This window comes from Bos indicus, chromosome 4 (assembly GCF_029378745.1).
Source record: "Bos indicus isolate NIAB-ARS_2022 breed Sahiwal x Tharparkar chromosome 4, NIAB-ARS_B.indTharparkar_mat_pri_1.0, whole genome shotgun sequence".
Taxonomy (NCBI): domain Eukaryota; kingdom Metazoa; phylum Chordata; class Mammalia; order Artiodactyla; family Bovidae; genus Bos; species Bos indicus.
In genome coordinates, this window is record NC_091763.1 from 80,081,595 (window position 1) to 80,090,482 (window position 8,888).

Sequence of the window (8,888 nt, forward strand, 5' to 3'; positions counted from 1 at the left end):
TTGTTTGGCTTTGGCTCCATGTCTTCTTTCTTTCTGGGTTATTTCTCCATTGATTTCCTGTACCATATTGGGCACCTACCAACCTGGGGAGTTCACTTTTCAGTGTCCTATCGTTTTGCCTTTTCACACTGTTAATGGCATTCTCAAGGCAAGAATACTGAAGTGGTTTGCCATTCCCTTCTCCAGTCTACCATGTTTTGTCAGAACTCTCCACCATGACCCGTCCATCTTGGGTGGCCCTACATGGCATGGCTCATAGTTTCATTGAGTTAGACAAGGCTACTGTCCATGTGATCAGATTGATTAGTTTTCTGTGATTGCAGTTTTCATCCTGTCTGCCCCCTGATGGAGAAAGATAAAAGGCTATTGAAGGTTCCTAATGGGAGAGACTGTTGTTCTAATGGGCAGGGCCATGCTTAGTAAATCTTTAATCCAATTTTATGTTGATGGGTCCCTCCCTATTACTTGACCTGAGGCCAAACTATGGTGGAGGTAATGAAGATAATGGTGACCTCCTTCAAAAGGTCCCATGCATGGACACTACACTCAGTGCCCCCAACCCTGCAACAGGCCACTTCCAATCCATGCCTCTGCCAGAGACTCCTGGACACTTACAGGCAAGTCTGGGTCAGTCTCTTGTGGGGTCACTGCTCCTTTCTCCTGGGTCCTGGTGGGCATGAGGTTTTGTTTGTGCCCATCCGAGAGTCTGTTTTCCCCAGTCCTGTGTAAATTCTGGTGGCTCTATGGTGGGGTTAATGGCAACCTCCTCCAAGAGGGCTTATGCCATACCCAGGTCTACAGCACTCAGACCTCCTGTCCCTGCCCCAGTCCACTGCTGACCTGTACCTCCGCAGTAGACACTCAAACACAGTTCTGTCTCAGTCTCTGTGGGGTGTCCAGGCTCTGGTGTGCACAAGATTTGTTTGAGCCCTCTCAGCATCTCTGGCAGGTATGGGATTTGATTCTAAACATGATTTCACCCCTCCTACCATCTTGTTGGGGCTTCTCCTTTGCCCTTGGGGGGGCAGGTGTCTCCTCAAAGTTGCTCCAGCGCCGTGCAGCTGCTGCTCCAGTGCCTATTGTCTTGCTGGGGCTTCTCTGCCCTTGGTCTGTCTCCTCAAAATCCCTCCAGTGCTGTGCAGCTGCCACTCCAGTGCCATGCAACTGTCAGTTAACCACACTTCTAGGCTGACAGATACATATGACTCAAGGGCAAGGTGAGTGCTGGAGTATTACTATTCCAAGGTAAATTACAGGCAGTAAAATAATCTAGGTCACTGCAGAAAACTTCTGAGATTCTTACTTCTAGGATTGTAACTCTAAGTCATTCACACTATAGCTAGCGTGAATTTTTTTTTCTCCTAAATCACATACCTGATTGGGTTTTCAGTGACTGCTGAATGATCTGATGATAACTTTCAAACTGCATCAATGCATATAAGGCCCAGTGTGATTTAACCCTCATTTATCTTTCTAAGATAAACTTTGACCACCTTGCTTTTCTGGGCCTATCTCCAAACTGCCACCATGCCTCAGCTCCCAAATGCCTCCAATCCCCCTACCTAACCACCCATTCTGTTTGCCCTCAGATCCATTCCTTGCCCTTCCTCTGCTCTGCTCTATGTCAGTAGATTTCCCCCATCATTTGGCCCTCACAGGCTGTAGATTCTGGGTGGGTTTCCTGCTTGGTTCAGCTTTAATGTCTTTTCTGGGAGATAGAAAGACTCAGGAACAGCCTCTCTGTCTCTGCCTGGGAAGGCATATCTGGCAGAAGATGCCACTCTTCCTTAGCTTAAGCTTCCATAGGAGTTGATTTCAAGCCCTCCCAGCAACCCCAGCTCTTGGGCTCCAGTAATGCTGCTTCTTCCCTTTGAAAGGGGATCCTGGCTCCCTGCTGTTGCCAATCTCTGGGATATATCACCCTCCCTGGAGTGGCCTCTCAGCCTCTACCACCTCTTAGGGAACTAATTCCTCACATTAAATTCCCTCTGCTTATACATGTATATAAACAAATGTTTCTTATGTTCCTTATTGGCTTTGACCAGCTGCTCAATGATGCAATTTGGTTCTTTAACTAGCATAGCAAACTTTCATCCTTAAAGGCATGTGGGCTTAGTTGCTCAGTCATGTCCAACTCTTTGTGACCCCATGGACTGCAGCCCGCCAGGTTCCTCTGTCCATGGGAATTCTCAGGACCTAGATTGGATCAAAATAAACTGGAAAATTCTGAAAGAGATGGGAATACCAGACCACCTGATCTGGCTCTTGAGAAATTTGTATGCAGGTCAGGAAGCAACAGTTAGAAGTGGACATGGAACAACAGACTGGTTCCAAATAGGAAAAGGAGTTCGTCAAGGCTGTATATTGTCACCCTGTTTATTTAACTTCTATGCAGAGTACATCATGAGAAACGCTGGACTGGAAGAAACACAAACTGGAATCAAGATTTCCGGGAGAAATATCAATCACCTCAGATATGCAGAAGACATCACCCTTATGGCAGAAAGTGAAGAGGAACTAAAAAGCCTCTTGATGAAGGTGAAAGTGGAGAGTGAAAAAGTTGGCTTAAAGCTCAACATTCAGAAAACGAAGATCATGGCATCCGGTCCCACCACTTCATGGGAAATAGATGGGGAAACAGTGGAAACACTGTCAGACTTTATTTTTGGGGGCTCCAAAATCACTACAGATGGTGACTGCAGCCATGAAATTAAAAGACGCTTACTCCTTGGAAGGAAAGTTATGACCAACCTAGATAGCATATTCAAAAGCAGAGACATTACTTTGCCAACAAAGTTTTGTCTAGTCAAGGCTATGGTTTTTCCTGTGGTCATGTATGGATGTGAGAGTTGGACTATGAAGAAGGCTGAGCGCCAAAGAATTGGTGCTTTTGAACTGTGGTGTTGGAGAAGACTCTTGAGAGTCCCTTGGACTGCAAGGAGATCCAACCAGTCCATTCTGAAGGATATCAGCCCTGGGATTTCTTTGGAAGGAATGATGCTAAAGCTGAAACTCAGTACTTTGGCCACCTCATGCGAAGAGATGACTCACTGGAAAAGACTGGTGCTGGGAGGGATTGGGGGCAGGAGGAGAAGGGGATGACAGAGGATGAGATGGCTGGATGGCATCACTGACTCGATGGACATGAGTCTGGGTGAACTCCGGGAGTTGGTGATGGACAGGGAGGCCTGGCTGCTGCTGATTCATGGGGTCGCAAAGAGTCAGACATGACTGAGCGACTGATCTGATCTGATCTGATCTGAGATGTAAACAAGACAAAGTCTGTGCAATTCCAACAGTGGTTGATTGTTGCTATTTACAAATTACCCCTTCCATGGGCCCAGTCATGCTGAACTATTTTTAGTTACTCAAACACATAAAGATTTCACTTGTCATCTGTTTCTCTCCATTTGCATTGCTACCATGCTGGCCCAGATCAGATCAGATCAGTCACTCAGTCGTGTCTGACTCTTTGCGACCCCATTAATCGCAGCACGCCAGGCCTCCCTGTCCATCACCAACTCCCGGAGTTCACTCAAACTCACATCCATCGAGTCAGTGATGCCATCCAGCCATCTCATACTCTGTCATCCCCTTCTCCTCCTGCCCCCAATCCCTCCCAGCATCAGTCTTTTCCAGTGAGTCAACTCTGTGCATGAGGTGGCCAAAGTACTGAAGTTTCAGCTTTAGCATCATTCCTTCCAAATAAATCCCAGGGCTGATATCCTTCAGAATGGACTGGTTGGATCTCCTTGCAGTCCAAGGGACTCTCAAGAGTCTTCTCCAACAGCGCAGTTCAAAAACATCAATTCTTTGGTGCTCAGCCTTCTTCATAGTCCAACTCTCACATCCATACATGACCACAGGAAAAACCATAGCTTTGACTAGATGAACCTTTGTTGGCAAAGTAATGTCTCTGCTTTTGAATATGCTATCTAGGTTGGTCATAACTTTCCTTCCAAGGAGTAAGCGTCTTTTAATTTCATGGCTGCAGTCACCATCTGTAGTGATTTTGGAGCCCCCAAAAATAAAGTCTGACAGTGTTTCCACTGTTTCCCCATCTATTTCCCATGAAGTGGTGGGACCGGATGCCATGATCTTCGTTTTCTGAATGTTGAGCTTTAAGCCAACTCTTTCACTCTTTACTTTCACCTTCATCAAGAGGCTTTTTAGTTCCTCTTCACTTTCTGCCATAAGGGTGATGTCTTCTGCATATCTGAGGTGATTGATATTTCTCCCAGAAATCTTGATTCCAGTTTGTGTTTCTTCCAGTCCAGGGTTTCTCATGATGTACTCTGCATATAAGTTAAATAAACAGGGTGACAATATACAGCCTTGACGAACTCCTTTTCCTATTTGGAACCAGTTTGTTGTTCCATGTCCAGTTACAATTCTCTTTGGGTTACCCCACTACCCTCAAAGACCTCCCTCTGTTTGCTTTTCCAACTCCACACTCATCATTCAAAATGGTAATTTAATCAGAAAAAAACTCTCCTGGTTAGATCACTCTGGTTGACTTGACCTTGTCCTTAGAATAAAATCTCAAGCCCATCACCTGATCAGATGCTTGGGCTCTACTCAAGACTCTGACTTCACTTTCCACTGTGATCCTCAGTGCACTGCAGGTCCTGTGCCTAGAAAGCCCTCCTCCTTTACATTTGCTTATGTTTGGCTCCTTCTCACAACTGAAGTCTCAGCTTAATGTCACCTCCTCCAGGAAGTCTTCTCTGACCACTCTCATAAGAGCAGCTTCCTTCCAATCATTTCCCTCCCACCCCCATTTGTCTTCAGGGCACTTATCATATTCAACACAATTTGTTTCTCTGTGGATGCTAAAAGGGAACTTCTAATATATCTTATTTACCTAATCCATCTCCATCTCTCCAGCAGGCAGAGTACTCCCCACCTCATATTAGAATCTAACATGTTGCTCTCATAGTGCAATTAACCCCACCAAGGAAATCAATCCTGAATATTCATTGAAGGACTGAGGCTCAAGCTGAAGCTCCAATACTTTGGTCACATGATGTGAAGAGCCAACTTACCAGAAAAGGCCCTGATGCTGGGAAAGACTAAAGGCAGGAGGAGAAGGGGATGACAGAGGATGAGCTGGTTGGATGGCATGACCGACTCAATGGACATGAGTTGGAGCAATCTGTGGGAGACAGTGAAGAACAGGGAAGCCTGGCGTGCTGCAGTCCATGGGGTTACAAAGAGTCAGACATGACTGAGTGACTGAACACCAAAGTTACAATCAGGTGACAGGAACTTGTCTCTACTCTGAAAAATTTGAACAGGATCAGACAAGGCCAACCACTTCCTTTCCTTGGGGGCCAGGCAGCTTCTTTTGACAGTCTTTTTATGGTACACCTCAATTTTAGAAAAGCAAAATATATGGAAGAAAAAACACACTTACTTTAGGGGCATGGAAAAACAGGCATCAACAATGCTTTGTAAAATGTATAGAATCCAAAACATTAAAAAAAAAAAAACACACACACAGTAAAACAATAGATTACAATGGTTATTACACAATATTCCATCATTATCAACTATGCACTTGACCCTACTGGACGGGTAGATGTGGGGTGGTATCTTTACCTGAAATATGACACATCCTTAGTCCCTGACCACCTGAGGGAAAATTCATAGACACACACATTTTCTGCAAGGTCACAGCTCTTCCATCATGTGCATGAAGAATGATCTTCCCTCTTTTCCTATCATCTTGCCAATACTTCACCTTTGCTAGAGCTAACTATAATACCCTTCTCCTCTTCTGAAACTTGTCTTAAGTGAGATACATTCTCAATTCTTTTTAAATGACATTCAAGAATGAAAGTAAAGTTATTGGGGGGAAATGGTATCTTCCCCTTTAACAGTATAGTTATAGGTTTTTGGAAATGGCCCCAAAGATATTTCACAACATATATTACTGTCAACAATCATACATAGGAAATAGTCCTAATTATCTTCATCTTTCATCTTACAGAAATGCTTTTTCTCACTATTTCACTACACACATCCCTAACCCGTGAAAATTGCTCACAGTGAATAGAAGGTGACTCAGAATTCCCAGAAGACCACAGATCCAGGAATGTAGTTTCTGCAAACTAACTGTTCCTCACTATCTTAGTTCATTTGGACTGCTACAACAAAACACCAAAGACTATGTAATTATTTATAAACAGTAGTAATTTTTTCCTAATAAATTACCCCTCACAGCTCAAGGGGGTGCAAAGGCCAAGATCAAGGTACCAACATGGCTGTGTTTGGGTGAAGGCCCCCTTCTTCCGTGGTAGCAGGCACCTCTTACCTTGTCCTCACTTGGTGGAATGGATGAGGGGGTTGTATGGGATCTCTTTCATAAGAACACTGATCTCATTCATGAGGCCCCACTCTCAAGACCTAAGTACCTCCCCAGAGCCACACCTCCCCAAAGCCTCACCTTCAAATACCATTACAATGGGATTAGGGTTCAACAGTTGAATTTGGGGGGGATACAAACATTCAGACCACAACATTCATAAAGACATAGATGAAAGGTGCCATTTCAACATTCAATCTGCTTATGAATCCTCACAATGGTGAATAGGCAGTTCTTCATCACTGCTTTTCTCTGTTCTAAACACTGGACCATTAATGCTAATGCTGGCATGTGGAGACATGTGCTTTAGTACTTAAACACTTAACACAAAAGATAAACACAGGAAATAAGTATAGTTTATCTTCTTAGGCCACTGCAGTGTTCCAAGTGGTTGGTTCGAGTCCATTTCTGGACTGTGTAAATGGGAAAGACCAAAAGCTGACTCAGTGTCAAAGAGCTCGTCTGTTGGCCATGTTGGCTTTATTCCTCAGGCATCTGCCCTCCCAAGGTGCCCGTCTTGTTTTCTCACAGAGTTCTTATCTTTTCCAGTACCCATGAATTTTCCAGAATGCACGTCACCAACTCCTTCCATTAGAATCAACATTTTTTAAAATTAAATTTTATTGAAGTATAGCTGACTTACAATGTTGTGGTAGTTTCTGCTGTAAAACAGTGAATGAGCTACATTTATACGTATATCCATTCTTTTTTAGATTCTTTCCAGTACCCTTGACTTTTCTAGAAAGCAAGTCACCAACTACTTCCATAAGAAAATAAGATTTTGTAAAAATTTTTCTTATTTCCTACAAGACAGATTCACTAGTCATTCCTCCCAATACTTGCAAGTGTCTTCAAAAACCCACATGGAGTTTCACCTTTAGGCTTTTCTTTGACGAGCAAAAATAGAAATGGAATGAAAAGTACAGCAGGAAAAAGTTCAGGAAGCTTATAGTCTCCACTATATGCAAATTTGAAAGCAAAGGGTTTAACAGTTTCTTGAGCAAACAATTTCCCTTCCCATCATTGTTCTGGGATTATCAGGATTTACCTGCTTTATCCTTATCTTCTCTGCTTCAGCAGGCTCATGTGAGTCATATTAACAAGGATAAAGTAATGGAGATGCATAAATATTAGTGCGTGTGTGTATGTGTGTGTGTGCTGGATGTAACAAAGTTTTCATTGTCTAGGAGTGTGTTATAGAAAAACATGATAAAATGCGCTGTGTCTAGAATGAGTAAGTCACATCCTTAAGCAAAACAAACACACACACATTGTTAACATGGCTGGGTGTGAGACACTGAAATGAATACAAAACACATCTGTGTCTCTGGAGAAGAATTCAGGTAACTAGTTGTAAAAACAAGGATTTGGAAGGGAGAAGGGTTAGTTGATTGTTCTTCCACTTCTGTCAAAAATTCACAGCTACCAAAAACAGGACCACAGTCTAATATTTAACACATCCTAGAGTTATGAATCCCATCCCCAGGGTGCATCAACGCCCAGTAAGATCCATTTCCCCAACTGAGTCACTTGGGGTATTCCCCAGTGAGGAGTTTGAGGTGATTTTCAGTCATTTTGAGGAAGAAAGTGCAATTGACTGTTAGCGTCTCTGTCTACAAATGACTTTTACACTCTCAAAAACCATTTAAAATGTACATTTTATAAATGATTTGTCCCTAAATTGTGGGTCAAGTAAAAGAAAAAATTGTACAGCCCACACGTCAATAGTTTTGTAGAAAAGGAAAAGAAAACATTTTCTTGGCAAGTACTGTCTTCACAAAGGTAATTTTTTTTTTCAAGCCATAAACATCACTCACAGAGAAGAGACAACATCCCCTATGGCTGAAGCATTTAAAGAAAAATGTGAGAGAAGGAGACAGAGTTCCCTTGTGACCACATTTCAAATTATATTCGATCTTCTCTAAACAAAAAATGGTACTTTTTATAACCACTCTTTCATTTCATTCTTGCATAGCCCTTGAGGTAGATATTTGTTATCCTTCCTTTACAGATGGAGAAACTGAACGCAAGGCAAAGTCTGCCACATTGCTAGTAAAATCCCCATGGCTTTGCAATGATGTCACTTGTGTCTTTACTTATCTCCTGCCAAGATTACCTGCTGAGATTACCTGTCGTGCACTTTTATATTTTTGTATTCTACCTTACTCCATAAAGGAGTTGAGGAAGATAATTGGACATTTTATGGAAGGAATCCATGCAAAATATTTCCTTATTTTTTTTTAAACCCCCGTAGTGCTTTCTGGAAGCATCTGTTCAGCAGAATGGGGGATTATTGTAGAAATGTAGGGTGTTTAGTGACTCAATTTTGCTCTCTTCTTACACTACTTCTAAATAGAATTTCAGATAAATAGCAATGACTGAAAGATGACAAAAGGGCAGAGGTGGCCAAGGTAATCTCTTAATTCTACATAATGACCCCAAATGGTAAAAGCATTACTTTAACATGTCTTCCACCAACTGCTTAGATCACATCTACTCTTGAAGTCCCACTAGTCTAAGC